The sequence below is a fragment of the Ambystoma mexicanum genome, chromosome 4p, assembly GCF_040938575.1.
Source record: "Ambystoma mexicanum isolate Mex_15411 chromosome 4p, UKY_AmexF1_1, whole genome shotgun sequence".
NCBI lineage: Eukaryota > Metazoa > Chordata > Amphibia > Caudata > Ambystomatidae > Ambystoma > Ambystoma mexicanum.
The window spans coordinates 908,135,111-908,152,214 of NC_090927.1; positions in this window are offsets into that span (position 1 = coordinate 908,135,111).

Here is a 17,104-nt window from a genome sequence, read left to right on the forward strand (position 1 = left end):
AAAAACAATTAAATAAATAAAATGCTACCATATGGATATATGTCAGGTTGAATTGGACATGTTGGCTCAAGATTGTCCCAACGAACAAAACACATGTGACACTGAGTGAAACACTGCAACGACAAGAGTGAATATTTATCCCAATTCATATATGTTTGGGGACTTAAGGCTTCACTCTAAGGTACCCTGGCTAGTCCAGACATGGAGCCCTTGCTCACTGTGCTTAGAGAGGCACAGCTCCACCTCACTGATGAGGCCTGACTAGGCCCAAACACATTATATTTGATTGCTCCGAAGAAGGTGGCGTCTTAACTGGAAAAGATGGCACCAGAGGGGGCACCAGAGGCAGTAACGGTGCTCCGCCGCCACGGCCCGCATTATTTATTTATTATATATATATATATATAAGGTCACAAAGGTCACAGGATGTAGGCCAGTCATGCCCAGCCTTGCCAAGCTTCTACCCACCTAGGTTTCCTTCTTCCTGGGCAGCGGCCAGCACACTTAAGTCCAACACATGCATTTCGGGGCTTTTGAACTCATCCTCAATGATATGACGAATTACACCTGCTGCATTAACATGATAGGTTATGTATAACGCGCTTAATACCCAGAGGTTTCTAAGCATGGACCCGGGGATCGAACCTATTGGGCCCAACCAACATTGCGGAAATAAATAAATTAATCGGGTCCACGGACCCGACAAACATTGAATGAATTAATAAATAAACTGGGCCGTGGCCTGTTACTGCCTCTGGTGCCCCCTTCCAGGGGGCACCAGAGGCAGTAACAGTCGCCCACCGCGGCACATAATTCAGGTCCACGGACCCGACCAAACATTATGCTCCCAAAAATGCACGGGGCCTGTAACTGCCTCTGGTGCCCCTCGTAAGGGGGCACCAGAGGCAGTAACAGTGCTCCGCCACCACGACCCACATTATTTATTTATTTATTCAATGTTTGTCGGGTCCATGGACCCGATTAATTGATTTATTTCCGCAATGTTGGGCCCAATCAACATTGCGGAAATAAATAAATTAATCGGGTCCACTGACCCGATAAACTTTGAATAAATTAATAAATAAACTGGGCCGTGGCCTGTTACTGCCTCTGGCGCCCCCTTACAGGGGGCGCCAGAGGCAGTAACAGTCCCCCACCGCGGCACATAATTCGGGTCCAAGGACCCGACCAAACATTATGCTCCCAAAAATGCACTGGGCCTGTAACTGCCTCTGGTGCCCCCTGTAAGGGGGCACCAGAGGCAGTAACAGTGCTCCGCCACCACGGCCCGCATTATTTATTAATTTATTCAATGTTTGTCGGGTCCGTGGACCCGATTAATTCATTTATTTCCGCAATGTTGGTTGGGCCCAACATTGCAGAAATAAATTAATTAATCGGGTCCACGGACCCGACAAACATTGAATAAATTAATAAACAGGGCCGTGGACTGTTACTGCCTCTGGTGCCCCCAGAGGCAGTAACAGTCCCACACCACGGCACATAATTCGGGTCCAAGGACCCGACCAAACATTATGCCCCCAAAAATGCACTGGGCCTGTAACTGCCTCTGGTGCCCCCTGCAAGGGAGCACCAGAGGCAGTAACAGTGCTCCGCCGCCACGGCCCACATTATTTATTAATTTATTCAATGTTTGTCGGGTCCGTGGACCCGATTAATTAATTTTTTTCCGCAATGTTGGGCCCAACCAACATTGCGGAAACAAATTAATTAATCGGGTCCACGGACCCGACAAACATTGAACAAATAAATAAATAAACTGCGCCGTGGCGTACAAAAAAAAAAAGAAAAAAACACAGAAAGAAAACTTACCAGGCCTCGCTTGGTCACCGGCGTGATGCTGGGCTGGGCTGGAAAAGAAGTGTGAAGGTGGTGCCGGCACGGTATACCTTACCTTCACTCCACCCATAAACATGACGTATGTGATTTCCATTGGCTGAGAAACACCCAATGGAAATACTGTGACCATGCAAGGTTTTATTTATTTTTTTAAATGACGTACCTTGCATGGCAACAGTATTTCCTTTGGCTGTTTCTCAGCCAATGGAAATCAGAACCCATGCCGGCTTGTTTGTTTGTATTTCCTTTGTTTGTTTGTTCAGTCTCACGGGCCACATGAAATGGCTCGGAGGGCCGCATTGTGGCCCGCGGGCCGTAGGTTGGACAACCTTGATCTACATGGATGTAAGTGCAAGCCATTGATAAACGCCTCTGAAACAGAATGTATTTCTCTGATGCCTTTCAAAAAAAGAAACTGCACACTGTGAAAAAAAAGGAATGGTATCTTACCATCCAGCTTCTGCTTTGTTGATGCTCATGGAGCAAACAGAATCACCATGCATATTTATTTTCCTAGCATTTTAGGATTGTAAAATCTATAAGATGGAAAAATGAGTTGCAATTGAGAATTAATATTTTGTAACAAATTATGATTTTTTTCCAGTGGAAGCAAACCAGTATTGCCCAATTGTATTTTTCAGAGTTCCTGTGCTGTGTGAATAATCATGCGGAGGCAGATCATTTTTACACTTATAATTTAATTTACACTATAATTTTAAAAACATTGTGTAAAATGATGACTATGCATGGTCTAGTTTACATCCATTCAATCTTGCAATCAATGGGGTACATTACTATAAATGGTCAGTGACAGCAGAGTCTTTGTTCAAGGGTGAGTGATTGTCATTACACCAATCACAGGTGTTCTAGCCTCTCAAATCTTCAAGACAATGAAAACCTCCAATACCTGACTCTGCAGGAAGTGCAAGCGCTGTTCAAAAACAAACAAATGAAAGTTACATTTGTAATTGAAATATAAACTCAGCAAAACCGGTCTATGTGATAATCCAGATAGGTATTAAACTTTATGTAGCGTTTCATACATGGTTTGTCCAACATCTAGGCACTGTGATTATTATACCTCAGTCGATACTCAGTTAACCGACCTCTGAAGGATGTTAGCCAATAAGATAGCTCAGCCGGTTGAGCACTCGTTGTTGTGATCTGTACGTTATCTGTAGATTGCAGGTTCGAATCCCGGCAAGGCCAACTCAGACTTTCATCCTTTCAAGGTTGATAAAGGAGTATCGACTTTGGTTTGGTGATAATTCTGATAAATATGTTCTATGTACAGTGCTTTGCCAAAAGCGCTATTTAACCATGAGATTAGATATGGAATTCAGCATGGAGTCCTTGCCTCTGCAGTGTTGTATCATACCATTAGGTAGTAATCACTCCAGGACACGAGGACTTAACATCAAAAGACAATTCTGCTATCGAACCTCAAAACACACAATACAATTCATGCTCATGCTTGCTTTACTGTGTAATTGGCTAGGTTTTTGTGTTTTCAACATTTAAATATATACAGGTGAGATCAAATGGCCAGACCTTGGAGAAATAATGAAAGGTGTATTCTGTCACAATGCAGATAGCTCCCGCATAGTCATGATTTCCATACCGTTTTTGCAAGTCGGCGGGATGTCGCATACATTTTACTCTCTTGCAGAGGAGAAAAAGTCATTTTTACTCTCTTAAAAAGAAATTCACTCTCAAAGTTTAAAAATAGGGAGTAAAATACTCCCACCTCAAAATCTTATCTGGAGCACTGGGCGCATTATAAATGCCACATCATATGACATGCATTACTCACTGTAATAGCATTTCTGATGATTGTATCTGCTTAGATTCACATGCTGTGCATATGGTCCTGTCACGACCCCTGCCCTTGGCTTGGATTGCCAGGCCAGGTGGGCTACATCTAGTACCCCCATCAGGGCCTCAATGGCCTTGACATTTGCTCCCAGACTCACTTGGAGTCAGTCCTGGCGCCTTTGGTGCCAGGCTCATGTGTTAAAGCAGTAATCTGGGCCCATAAGGGCATTGCGCAACAACATGGATGCTTCCACATGGCTCAGTTCCTGAACTGAACCATGCGGTCTAGCATTTTGGGTGTGGCAGGCTGGGATGCCTGCAGGCTATATAAGCCACTCCCGGACTCCAGTACACGCTTCGCGTTGCTCTGCCAGTGGCAGCGTGACGTTCACCGCGGTCAGCAGCATCTCCTGCAAGAATAAAGAGAAGACATTGTTAGTGTTCGCTTAACTCCTGGGAGCAGCTCCACTCCAGGATCCCGAACAGTCAACATCTCGGCAGACCTAGTCCCACGGAGAAAACCGCTACCTGGAAAAGAAAACAGAGAAAACAACTTTAGTAAGCATTTATTCTACACATTCAGAAACTCTCTCTTACCTGCATTTGGCGGACGGTCTGGGCCCAACCCGGAGTGTCAGTAAGCGGTTCACTCCTCACTACTTACCGCTCTTCACCTTTTCGGCACGCACATTCCGGAACAACATCGCAACCTGCAAGAAGGACAATATAAACAGGTTAGCACAAGAAAAGCATATAGCACCGCGCTTCGCGCTTTCTTACCATCTCGTGCACAAAACTGCATGAAATCACGAGGACAACATCTACACCTAAAAATCAAAGGAAAGAGAGAAAGAGACAATTACCAAACAAGGAACACACAGTCAAGACAGACTTACCTGAAGAACGGAGTCACAGCAGGTCTGGACCCCAGAGAGTCGCTCCAGTGAAGTAATTAGGCAGCGACAAGCCTAACCCCAATGCGCCCCTGCTCTGAGTGGCAGGTTGGAGAGCGCGCCCCATCAAAAAGCAAGGTGAGAAAGACGCCAGGGGGTTCGTAAGGGAGGTGGGCCACGGGCCACAAGAGACAATCATGCTAAAGTGTAACTCCTGTGTTACAAACCTGGTCTTCAGCCGCACGAGGGTCCAAGGAAGTGGTCCAAGGTTGAAGCAGTCCGGACTGGGTGGCGCCCCCGTGGATACCAGGTGACCGTTACAGTCCGACATCCAGTGGTAACCGCAGAGTATTGCATCTTGTCTTTCGGGGACCGAAAGGGGACGTCGGCATAGGCGTGTCTGTAACACTATCCCTATCGTGACGTGTAGTGTACCCAAAATCCCTCACGCGCTGAGGTCCCTCTGATTGTATTTTTTCTGCTATGAGGGAGCCCCAGGCTATTGTGAGTGAGTACATAAAGAGAGAAAGCAGTAAGACGTCTATGTTCCTTCCACCACGAGCGGGGAGGAAGGGAGGGCACATGTGAATCCAAGCAGATACAATCATCAGAAATGCTATTACGGTGAGAAATGCATGTCTTCTGATGCTTGTTAATCTGCTTAGAATCACATGCTGTGCATAGACTAGTGAGCAGTACCCGGAGTTGGAGGTGGGTTATGAGAAGTAACAGTACAGAAAAGATGTCTTAATACTGCTTGTCCCACCTGAGAGTCAGATCTAGAATGATTGTCTAGGCAATAGTGTTTTGTAAAGGTGTGTACAGAACTCCAGGTTGCCACTTTGCAAATGGACTTGAGGGGAACATTTGAAATGAATGCTATTGAAGCCCCAGTGCCCCGAGTAGAGTATGTTTTAGGCTTGAAGGGCAGTTCTCTCTTAGCAAGAGTGTAACACAGTGTGATGCATTTGACAATCCACCTTGAGATAGCTGATTTAGAGACAGGATCCCCTTCTCTGCCAGCTGCCATTGAAATGAAAAATTGGTTTGTTTTCCTCAGTGGTCTCGTTCTTTCTAGGTAGAACATGACTGCCCTGCGAATCTAAGCACATACAATCATCAGAAATGCTATTATGGTGAGTAATGCATGTCTTCTGATGCTTGTTAATCTGCTTAGATTCACATGCTGTCCATAGACTAGTGAGCAGTACCCGGAGTTGGAGGTGGGTTATGAGAAGGAACAGTAGAGAAAAGATGTCTTAATACTGCTTGTCCCACCTGAGAATCAGATCTAGAATGTGTGTCTAGGCAATAGTGTTTTGTAAAGGTGTGTACAGAACTCCAGGTTGCCGCTTTGCAAAGGGACTTGAGGGTAACATTTCGAATGAATGCTATTGAAGCCCCAGTGCCCGAGTAGAGTGTGCTCTTGGCTTGAAGGGCAGTTCTCTCTTAGCAAGAGTGTAACACAGTATGATGCATTTGACAATCCACCTTGAGATAGCTGATTTAGAGACAGGATCCCCTTCTCTGCCAGCTGCCATTGAAACAAAAAATTGGTTTGTTTTCCTCAGTGGTTTCTTCTTTCCAGGTAGAACATGACTGCCCTGCGCACATCTAGTGTGTGTAGGCTTCTTTCGGCCATGCTAGTGGGTAGTTTGATCGATTGGTTCACATGGAACTTTGAGATGAATTTAGGCGCAAATCTGGGATGAGTGCGCAGAACTACCTTATCCCTGTGGACTGTATGAGGGTCTAGAACAGAAAGGGCCTGTAGTTCGCCAACCCTTCTAATAGAAGTGATAGCCACTAAGAAGGCTGTCTTGTAAGTAAGGTCTTTTAGACTTGCTTTATGCATTGGCTCAAAGGGAGATCCCATGAGTCTGGTTAAAACCACATTTAGATCCCATCCAGGAGCTGGGTGAGAAATGGGGGGATGGATTCTCTTAACCTCTTCCATAAAGGCCTTAATAACCGGTATTTTCCACCATGACACTTTCTGTTGTGACGTAGTGTAGGCTGAGAGAGCAGCAAGATGAACTTTAGGGAATTGAAGACCAGTCCTGCGTCTAACAAATGGGTTAGGTACAGCACAATGTGTGTGGGTGAGCAATCGATGGGATTGACGCCCTTGGTATTACACCAGATGACAAAGCGTTTCCATTTACTGGAATAGCAATATCGGGTGTTAGGTTTCCTAGCTTCCCTGAGTATGTCCATGCATCTCTGAGGGGGCTGTAGGTGTCCAAACTCTATGACCTCAGGAGCCAGGTTGCTAAGTTCAGAGCTTGAGGGCATGGGTGTAGGGTCTCCCCCCTGTCCTGAGACAACATGTTGTATGGGCAGGTTAGTTTTACTGGTGGGGAGAGGGACATTTCCATTAGATGAGCGAACCAGGGTTGGCGGGCCCACATGGGGGCCACCAGTATCATGGTGATTGGTTCCTGGTGCATCTTGTGCACTATCTTGTTGAGTAGGGGAGTCGGGAGAAAAGCATAGACAAATTTCCCTGACCATGTCATCCAGAGTCCGTTCCCCTTGGAGCGGTTCTGGGGGTACCTGGAGGCGTAGTCTTGGCATTGGGCATTCACCTGAGTTGCGAACAGGTCGATCTCTTGGAAGCCCCATTCTGCAAAGACTTTAGAGACAATGGGCCTCATTACGAGTTTGGCGGTAGCCATGGAGCTACCCACTGGTCTGAAGTTATCCCCTCCCATGCCGCGAGGAAAGATGTTAAGCGCCCCCCGACTGGGGTGACATGGGAGGGGCCTGGATCCGTTGGTCATTTCTGACCAGAAGCTGCGGATCCTCTGGGGTTGGGGCCTCTGCCTTTGCTGTGTCGTTGACCCCTAGGTGGGTAGTTGGCGGGGCATCCGGATGCTTGTCCAGAGTTCCAGTTTCCCGTATTGTAGTTATTTTGACATGAACGGGATTGGCCTCGAATGGACCGACGAGAACCGCCTCCCCTCTGGGGGGAAGGCTTCTGAGTTATTTGCTGTAAAGACTTAAGAGTCTCATGCTCTTTCTTGGCCGACTCCAGAGCATCGTCGACCGCTTTACCGAAGAGACTGGTCTCTTCTATGGGTTTGTTAATAAGAGCGACCTGTGTTTCAGGCTTGAACCCCAAGTTGTGGAGCCAAGCGTGCTGCTTGAGTGGGCCAGGGACCTGCCTGCCGTTTCAGCAGTGTCCAGAGTGTTTTTAATTGTATTTTGGTTTACCTGCCTGCCCTCGGCCACGATGGTGAGTAGTCTGGACCTAGCGGGTTCAGGGACCTCCTGGAGACCTTCTTGTACAAGGTTCTATGAAAAAGTGATTCCTGGACGAAGGCCCTATACACATGGAGAAACACGGTTTGCCATTTCACGGAACTAAGTTGTGGTTACCCACCAAGGCAATGCAAGCCTGCTTTCTTCAATGGTGCCATGACGACATGGGGGCAGGACACTGCAGTGTCTTCAAAACAATTAAAAAGGTGGTACAAAATGCTTGGTGGAAGGAGTGGGCCACGGATGTCAGAGACTATGTACGAGTTTATGGTATCTGTTCTAGGGCAAAGGGTGATCATCAAAACCATGGGTCTTTTGCAACCATTCCTGAAGGCCCATGAAAAGACTGCTTCATGCATTTAATCACTGACCTTCCTCTTGTGCAGGGACAGACAACGATTCTAACAATTGTGGATCGGTTCAGGAAGATGGCTCATTTCATAGCTCTTCCACAACTACCCTCGGTCAATACCTTGACCCAAATCTTTGTTTAAAATGTGTTCCCAGGTCTATTGTTATGGATAGAGGAATTTAATGCATGTCCCGCTTCTGGAGAGAAGTCAGTTGTTCATTGGGGATTGACTTCGGTTTTTCGTTAGCTTACCACCCTCAAGTGTGATGGCCAAACTGAGAGAGTAAACCAGGTAATAGGACAATACATACATTGTTATGCCACTCAAAACGACGACAACTGAGTGACGCTGCTACACCTAACTGGATTTGCCTGTAATGACTCCCAACATACCACAATGGCAGATGCACCTTTTCATGTAACTTATGGGTATCGCCCATCTTCCTTTCCTATGACGAGCGTGGAGAATTTGCTTCTTCCTGCTGCTCAAGAACACATACCTATGTTACAACAGGGCTTCAAGAAAGCCTCCACACAACTGAAACATGCCCAGGACTCCATGAAGAAATATGCAGACGAAAACAGACATGGCACCCCTCCGTATAAAGTGAATGACAAGGTCTGGTTAGCTAGTTTTAGCATTGTTATACCTCAATGCTCATGGAAATTCAAACCCTGTTACATAGGACCTTTCAAGATAAACAAAGATCATTGATCCAGTGGCTATGAGATCATCCTTGCCTCCTAGTTATCGAATCCATCCTGTGTTCCATGTGTCACATCTCAAACCCACCACTCGCTCTCTTAGGTATGGAGATCGTCATCTACCCCAACCCTGAGCTGTGGGTCCACAAAACGAATAGGAGTTCAAGCGATTATAGACTCACACGTCTGGAAAAACACTGTCCACTATCTGATTGACTGGGTAGGTTATGGTCCAGAAGACAGAACATGGGTATCAGCCAGGAACGTGTTTTCTCCCAGTGTGGTCAGATGTTCCCATCAGAAACAGCTTAGAAGCCTCGATTAGTGAACTTTCCCCACCTCCTTATCAAGGGGGGCCCTCAAAGGGGCCATACTGTCAGGTTAAACAGTTAATTAGTCGTCTGCTACCCAGGAGGCTTTGGCAACCTTCATGGACTTGTCGATAGGGGCCACAGTAAGGTCTGTGTCCCAACACTCACGCCCTTTACAATGGCGGATTTTCTCGTTCATTTTTTTCCATGCCATTTCCAAAACAGGAAACGAAAGAAATGATTTAATTCTATTGCGTTCTAACAAATGCGCCTGACAATTTTTCTACTGCTGCAGACTTCGGATGTCAGAGAGATTCTGTTCTGGACTAATAGCAGGGATATACGGATGTACACACTTCTTCCGTACTGCGTTTGGACCCTGAGACTGTATTTGGGTAATTAGTTTATGGTTTGTCATGTTATGCTACCAGTAACCAGGAGAACAGGATGCGGGTACCTCGCGACGTGCTACTTTACTTTTCCTCCATGTCGCTTTGAATATTCAGAAAGCAACCTTGCATATTGCTGTCAATACAGCTTTATGCGGTCTCCCTTATTTGACAAGGACTGACCCTCCTATCAGGTACTATTAATTATCCTACAGGGCAGGATAAAGAGGGGGGAGGGCGTAGCATAGTAAGTAATGATTTTCCTTTTGTTTCCCACTTACTGCAGTTTCTTCCGACCTGAAGAACTGCTCGCCTGCACACCCCAGTGTTAAATTGGATTTCTAAAGTCTGACCTGGTGGGCAGAAGTTTAGGAGGCCACCCTAGGTTAATGGAATAGGGGAACCTTCTGGACAAAACAGACCAATCTACGCTTGGCAGGCAGTCAAGACGGTCTCAGGAGGGGTGAGAGTGATCGGAGACCCACAATCAGCGCACACAGTAAAACTTCACAGATTACTCTTAAAACAGATGTACATCAAAAATACATTTATTATAGGTCTTTATAACAAAACACGACTAAACCACTGTATCAAGAAAACGGTTACCACACACGATTATTCACTATGTAACATATATACAAAAATGCGTTTAGCCTAAGGCTGATGAAAGGGGAGAGAATATCCACAATCCACAACAGAGACGGGTAAATTCAGCACAGATATCGTATTAGGCAGTTCTTTGCAGTCAATCCCTAAATTATGTAGTCCAGCCCTAAGAAGTGAGGAGCCTTGTGCTCAAAGTACATCAGTGCGTTAACAAAAACGTGGTTGTGCCTAAAGCGAAAAGCGGGTTCTCTTCAGGGAGCTGTAGCTGTTCAGGAAGGTGGTTGATGCGATGAAGAATACAGTCCTACTCCTTGAGAAGGGTCTACCCTTGTGGATGGAGTGGCTTTCGGAGTTCGGGAATAGCAGGGGAGGGCAGACTCGCCCAGCTAAGGTGAGTATCTTTTAAGGGATTGTCGTGCGTAAAAACAGATGGATGTGCCAGGGGGCCACCGGTAATTGATGAAAGTACTCACCGACCCTTGACACAGTCCGGACCAAACTTTGCCAGTCTAGTTCATTTCGCCAATAGGTTTCACTACTGCAGTTACAAGACGCTCCGGCTCTCAGTGGCTGCAGAACGGGAGGATCGTCCGTGGCAGAACAGTAGCCTTTTCTCAGCTCTCAAAGAAAGGAGGATAGTTCTGGTGCAGCACGTCTCAGGACACGGGGGGTGAGGGGTTGGGAAGGTGTGCAGGCATGTACAGCGACAATCACCACAGCAGATCGACACAGGGACCGCAAATGCTTGCAGTGTGGCGCACTCTCATAAATCACGACCAAGAGGAGCTAGGACAATGAGTTTTGGCTGGAGAGGGCCCAGGACCACAAGTAAGCAATTCCCAAAGTCTCGAGTTTCAACTCAAGATGGCAGAGTTCCTGTGCGGTACCCCGGGTTTGAGCTCGACAGTTCACTGGATGGCTCAGGATCTTTCAAAGCAGATCTTTGCGAGGGTAAGCAGGAGGTGCCGAGAGTAATTATCACTACTCCAAAGGAGCGAAGCGCCCTTGAAGGCCTTCTTGGTACAATGCAAAAGCAGGGATCCGAAGGGACTACAGCAGGGTCAAAGTGCCAAACCTTCCTAGTACGTCTATGGTGGTTCCTCAAGTCTGCTCTTTCGTTAAGGATACTTGACTCCTTTTGTAGTTCAGTGTGCACTTCAGTTGATTGACCTGGAATGGATGCAGAGCCCCTTCTCTTTTCCAAGATTTGGTTTGTGCCCAAATCCCAGATAGCCAATGGAAGATCTGCTCTCTTGCATGCAAACCAGGTGTGGGCCAATTGTGGCCCATGGTGGTTCCAGTCATTCAGGCCTACCAGATATACTGGTACCAGTAGTGTGGTTTGGGAACAGACAGTCCCAACCCTCTTCCTGGGCACTAGCACACGTGACATGCAGGAGCCCGTGAAAGATGCGGTTTTCAAAGGAGGCTGCATGCCCAAATAAGGAATAGCCGGGTCTCTCGACCCAAGTGAAGGCAAAGGCACAAAATGGCCAAAGGACAGAAAAAAAGACTTTGTGGCACAGCCATTTTCAGCACTTGCCATAGTCTTGGGCCAAACATGGTAAACGCAGTATGGTCCATAAAAAATGAAGTAAAAATATTGTAATATTAAGCTGCTGTCGATTCCAAGATGGGCGTCACCCTGTGAGGTTGCAGAACCTCCGCGCTCCGCTCGGGCGAGAAAATAAAAGGTGACCATTAGCATCTCTGCAGCGCAAATATATACAGATTGTCCCCGAACAGGGTGTGAAAGACCCCCCCAGTCCGCTGAACAGAAGCGGAGTCTGAACCAGCGGGTGACAGGCATGCTCAATGACGAGAATGTAGAACCCGGACCGGAGTTCCAGGGAAGAATGAGAGACCGGGGTACAGGAACCCACGACCCCGGAATACAGCCTCAGAAAGGGAAAGGCACCTACAAAAGCAAACAGAGCCCCCCGGGATCGTGCTACACTCCGCCTACGGTCGCTGGAGGCAGGCCCCCACGGCAAAGGCACACCGGCTCCCCGCTGCTGCCAAAAGGAAATAAAGGTGTGCGCGACCCCCTCTGCAACGGAGTGGAGCAGCGGGGGCAGGACACCCAGCACCGGCACTAAACAAACCCCCTGGAAGAGAACGCAAGGCTCTGCAGCTCGCCGAACTGCAGCGACGAGATCGAGGACCCCAGGTGAGCCAGGACAACAACCCAGAATAGAGTGAGAGGTCAGAAGGAGGGAACCCGTGTCCCCGGAGCCCGACACCAGAGGGGGAAAGGCGCCTGGGAGTGCAGAGGAACACAGCGCCACCAGAGCTAACCACCGTAGTGGGGACACATGTGGTCCATAGGAGACCCGAGGGAATCACAGATACCGCGACCCCCCTACTGCGATAACATCAGCTCCCCCGCAGTTGAGGAGGGAGAAACAACGTGGCCTCTCAGGACAGAGAAGTGTAACAAATATGCGATTCCCTGCACCGGGTTAGGAACGGGGAGCACATTAAAGGTCAAGAGGGGCCTACAGCCCCAGGATTCCATTCCCGCTTGCTCGCGATCACCATAAGAGAAGGAGGCAACCCGAAGCCTGGAACGTAGGAAGCACCGGAGCCCCACATACAAGGAATGGCGATTGCGACCGTTACAGGCAAGCTCCCCCTGTGGAGCGCATAGTACAACTCACCAGGCCCCAAGCTGTGGGGACAACAAACCCGGCCCTCTCCAAGCAAAAGCAGCGCTAACCCCCCCCAACCCCCAGGGAGACCACCGCTGAGGACCACACTTAAGCCCAAGGGGCCCTGAAAGAAAAGGGGACGGGGAAGCGAACACCAGAGTAGGCCAGCAGCCCACCCACAAGATAGGGGAAAGACCCCCAGGAGGGCTCAAGCAAGCAAAGAGCCCCAAGCCATGAAAAGACCTAGCAAAGGGCACCGGGGAACAGAGGCAACCCACCCACAAACACCCTTATAGCCAGCGCCGGCTACAGGGGAATCCTGGCACATTGGGCAAGACGCAAGGAGCACAACGGACAGGTTTGCACAGCACTTAACAGACGATAGCTAACCAGGCGCACCTATGGACCACTGGAGTCCAAGAAAGGATACAGTTGCCAAGGACTAAACTTAAGAGCACTCCTCATACAGCTAAAACCATAGTCAAAACGCGAGTAGGACAACTAGAGCACTGCTGGAGACAGCTGCGCCGGGAAGAGCAACAGAGTGAGGAACCTATAGGGCAAGCGGACCGCAAGGAAAACACGGCAGAAGCTACAGACATGGCCCTCAATAAAGAAGCCCTGCAGGAATGTCTGAAGAGCATGGAAAGCAGAATGATGGACTCCCTCCACAACCAACTGAGCACTAAAAGAGAAGAACTGCAGTCCTCCCTGCAGGAGGTGAGGAAAGATATTACAGATCTGGGGGACAGAGTAGACAGTACGGAAGCGGGCCCAGCAGAGATTACGGAAGACTCAAAACAAAATAGCACCCTTCTCGACTAGATTGCCAGAGCAACACACAACTTAGAACTCCAGGCAGAAGACCTGGAGAACAGATCCCAAAGATCCAACATTAGGGTCAAATGCCTGGGCGAAACGATTGAGGACAAGGACCTGAGAGAAACAATGCAACACTGCTTCAGCAGCCTCCTCACCGGCATGCAACCAGAAAACATACTCATAGACAGAGTACACAGAGTGGGCCCTAAGAAAGGAGACCCCGGAGCAAGACCAAGAGACGTCCTACTGGCAATGACTTCCTACCCAATGAAAGAGGAAATCTTACAAGCAGCGACAAAGCAACAGACGGTCACTGTAAACGGATCACAAATCCAACTATTCCAGGACCTAGCACTCTCTACTCTCCACAAAAGAAGACTGATGCAGTGGGTCACAAAGTCGCTGATGGCGAAGAGAATAAATTACAGATGGGTATACCCCTTTGGCCTATCGTTCACATGGGAGGGCAAACAACAACATATCTCCAAATGCGAAGAAGGAATGGCCCTGTTACAGATAGAGGAAGAGGAACAACCCCGTCCGAGTACGGGAGCGAGCCAAGACCAGAAAAGGGAACGATACAAACAATGGGAATGGTGAGCTGACTCCGGAAGAAGACGAGGCAGGGCAATCACCCCGACAGGACCCCTGCCGAAGTGAAGACCACAGGATATAAACCATGAAAAACAATAACTGAGAATTAGGACCTGTGGAACGGGGCAGGGTAAGAACCTGAAGTGTAAAAAAGGGGACCTAAAGGAATGAGGAGGAGACCACTAAAGGCCCCCCGGGCGGGGTGGGGTGTAGAGGACATGTTGGAATCATACTTCAGGACAGGACATGGCCTGGCAGGAGGGAAGTTGGGGAACATGCAGGATCCAACGCTCCGGTAGGAACACGGATATGGTTTCAAGAAACCTTGGTCCAAAGGGGAGGAGAGGAGAAGGGGGCTTGGGTGGGGGGTGATAGTTAAAATTAAAGTTTTACTATTTGGGAATGTTTCATGGAATGATCTGCTAAGTGGAAGAAAACAAAGCACTGGGGATTGGAAGAAGCAAAGCGAACACCTAGGGGAAAACCGGCACGAGAGGTGTGGCTAATCTGAATGTTATAGCCCTGAATGTACAGGGTATGAACTCTCCGGTGAAGAGACGCTCAATATTAGCGAGACTGATAGACAGACCTCCAGGCGTCGATAGTTGTTTTTACAAGAAACTCACCTACTCTCTGTAGACGAAAAAAGGATGGCCCATAAGGCTTTCCCTAAACAGTACTGTGCATTTGGGGGAAAGAAGACCAAGGGGGTGGCTATTCTATTAGGGGCTAGTGTGTCATTCAAGAAACAAGTCATACTCAGAGATGAGGAGGGCAGGTACCTGCTCCTCAAGGGCATGATAGATGGACAAATATATACTTTAATCACGATTTACCCCCAAATGAGAGGCAGTTCCTGTATCTGGGGGACATTTTGCAGAAACTGGGAGGATGGTGCAAGGGTCAAATACTGATTGGCGCAGACTTCAATTGTGTGATGGACCTGGCCCTCAACAAAACACTACCACCCAGAGCAGCAGACGGCAGAAATAGACAAGCGGTGGGTAAGCTCTTCAGGGATCTAGGGGTGGTAGAAACATGGCGGTTCTTCCACGAACACCGAAAAGAATGTACCCACTACTCAGCAGCACACAACGGATACTCAAGAATCGACATGATCTTGGTATCGGCCACACTGATCCTTCAAGTAGAAGGAGTACAAATAGGGGTTGAGTATCTTTCCGATCACGCCCCGGTCCTAGTGCAAATTGCGCTGGTAAAAGACACAGCCATAACTCGTAAACACTGGAGACTGAATGAAATGATACTGTGAGACATTGCTCTTAGGGCACATATGGAGAAGGCGCTAAACAATTACTTCCAAGAGAGCGAGAACGGGGAGACAGATTGGGGGATGATTTAGGATTCCAGGAAAGTGATCATTTGTGGGGTGTTCATGTCGCAAACGACAGCATACATGCGAGAAAGAGGGCTCATTAGGAAGAAACTCAAAACAGAATTGCAGGAGGCTGAGACACAACATGAATCCAGGCGATCACTAAAATCGTTAAGAGTCCTCCGGATAGCAAGAGCCCGATTGGGAGCTCATGTGGCTGATCGCATGGCGCAATCCCGACTTCACACCAAACAGACATACTGGGCCTCATTACGACCCTGGCGGTAAGTAGCCGACATTACCGCCATGGCGTAATGAACGTTTACGCCGTGGACCGATGGCGGAAACCGCGCCACACTCCGACCCATCGCGCACGAGCATTCCGCCATGGCGGTAATGTAAATAACGCCATGGCGGAAAGGGCCCCTACCGGCATCGTAGGCCGCGCAAGGTGCACTACCGCCACCCATCTCAGCGGCCACCGTAATTAGCGGCCACTGTAATCAGCGGTGGCCGCAATTAGCGGTCACCGTAAAAAGCGGAACCGAAAATAGCGTCATCGCGGCGGAACGGGAAACAGCACGGCGGCCATCTTTAAAAACACAATCCATTGCCATCCTTCCCAACAACACCAGATCCAACCCTGACACCTGTCCCAACCCATCACCCACCCACTTAACCACCCAAAAATGCCCAAAGTTGTCAAGAAGGCATGCGACCGCCAGCGCCAGGACAGATTCTCCCGGGAGGAACTGAGCATGCTCGCGGAGACCCTACAAGACAATGCAGCCGTTGTTTTTTCGCCGCAAATGACCAGGCCGGCGATAGCCATAAAGAAGGCCATATGGGCCCTGGTGGCAGAGCGCGTCAGCGCGGTGGGGACCGTACCCCGCACCCCACAGCAGTGCAGGAAGCGGTGGGATGACCTTAGGCTACATGTAAGAAGCATCATCTCTGCCAACCGCAACCTTGCCCTGGCTACCGATGGAGGTTCTGAATCCCCACTGAAACTCCAACCGTGGGAGGAAATATGTGCCAGCACGATTGGCATGGAAGGCATTGAAGGCGTCGGAGGGATGGAAAGAGGAGTACCGACATCAGGCGATGAAGGTAGGTGCCTCAAATCAAGACATGCCATAGTCACTGAAGTCCATTCATGTGTAGCACAATGTTGCCCTAGAGTGTAAATGCAACACATTAGCTGGACACTGTCCACAGCCACATGCGAGCTCCACCCTGTATACATGTAGCATGCACACCCTAACTGCCAGCACCCACATACCTCCATCCTCATTCCACACAAAAAGGAGACAACCTGCATGCCCCTGCCTCAAATGTGCCTCATCTACTGACCAAAATCATGTCAATCATTGTCATTCCAATGTCCGCAGACCCATCAATAACGCTCTCCCTCCTTTGCTCCACCACAGGCTCAGAATCACACCCCGAGGACGAGGACACCCCTGCGACAAAAAGAGCCAAGAAGGCCAAGGCAACCATTCATGC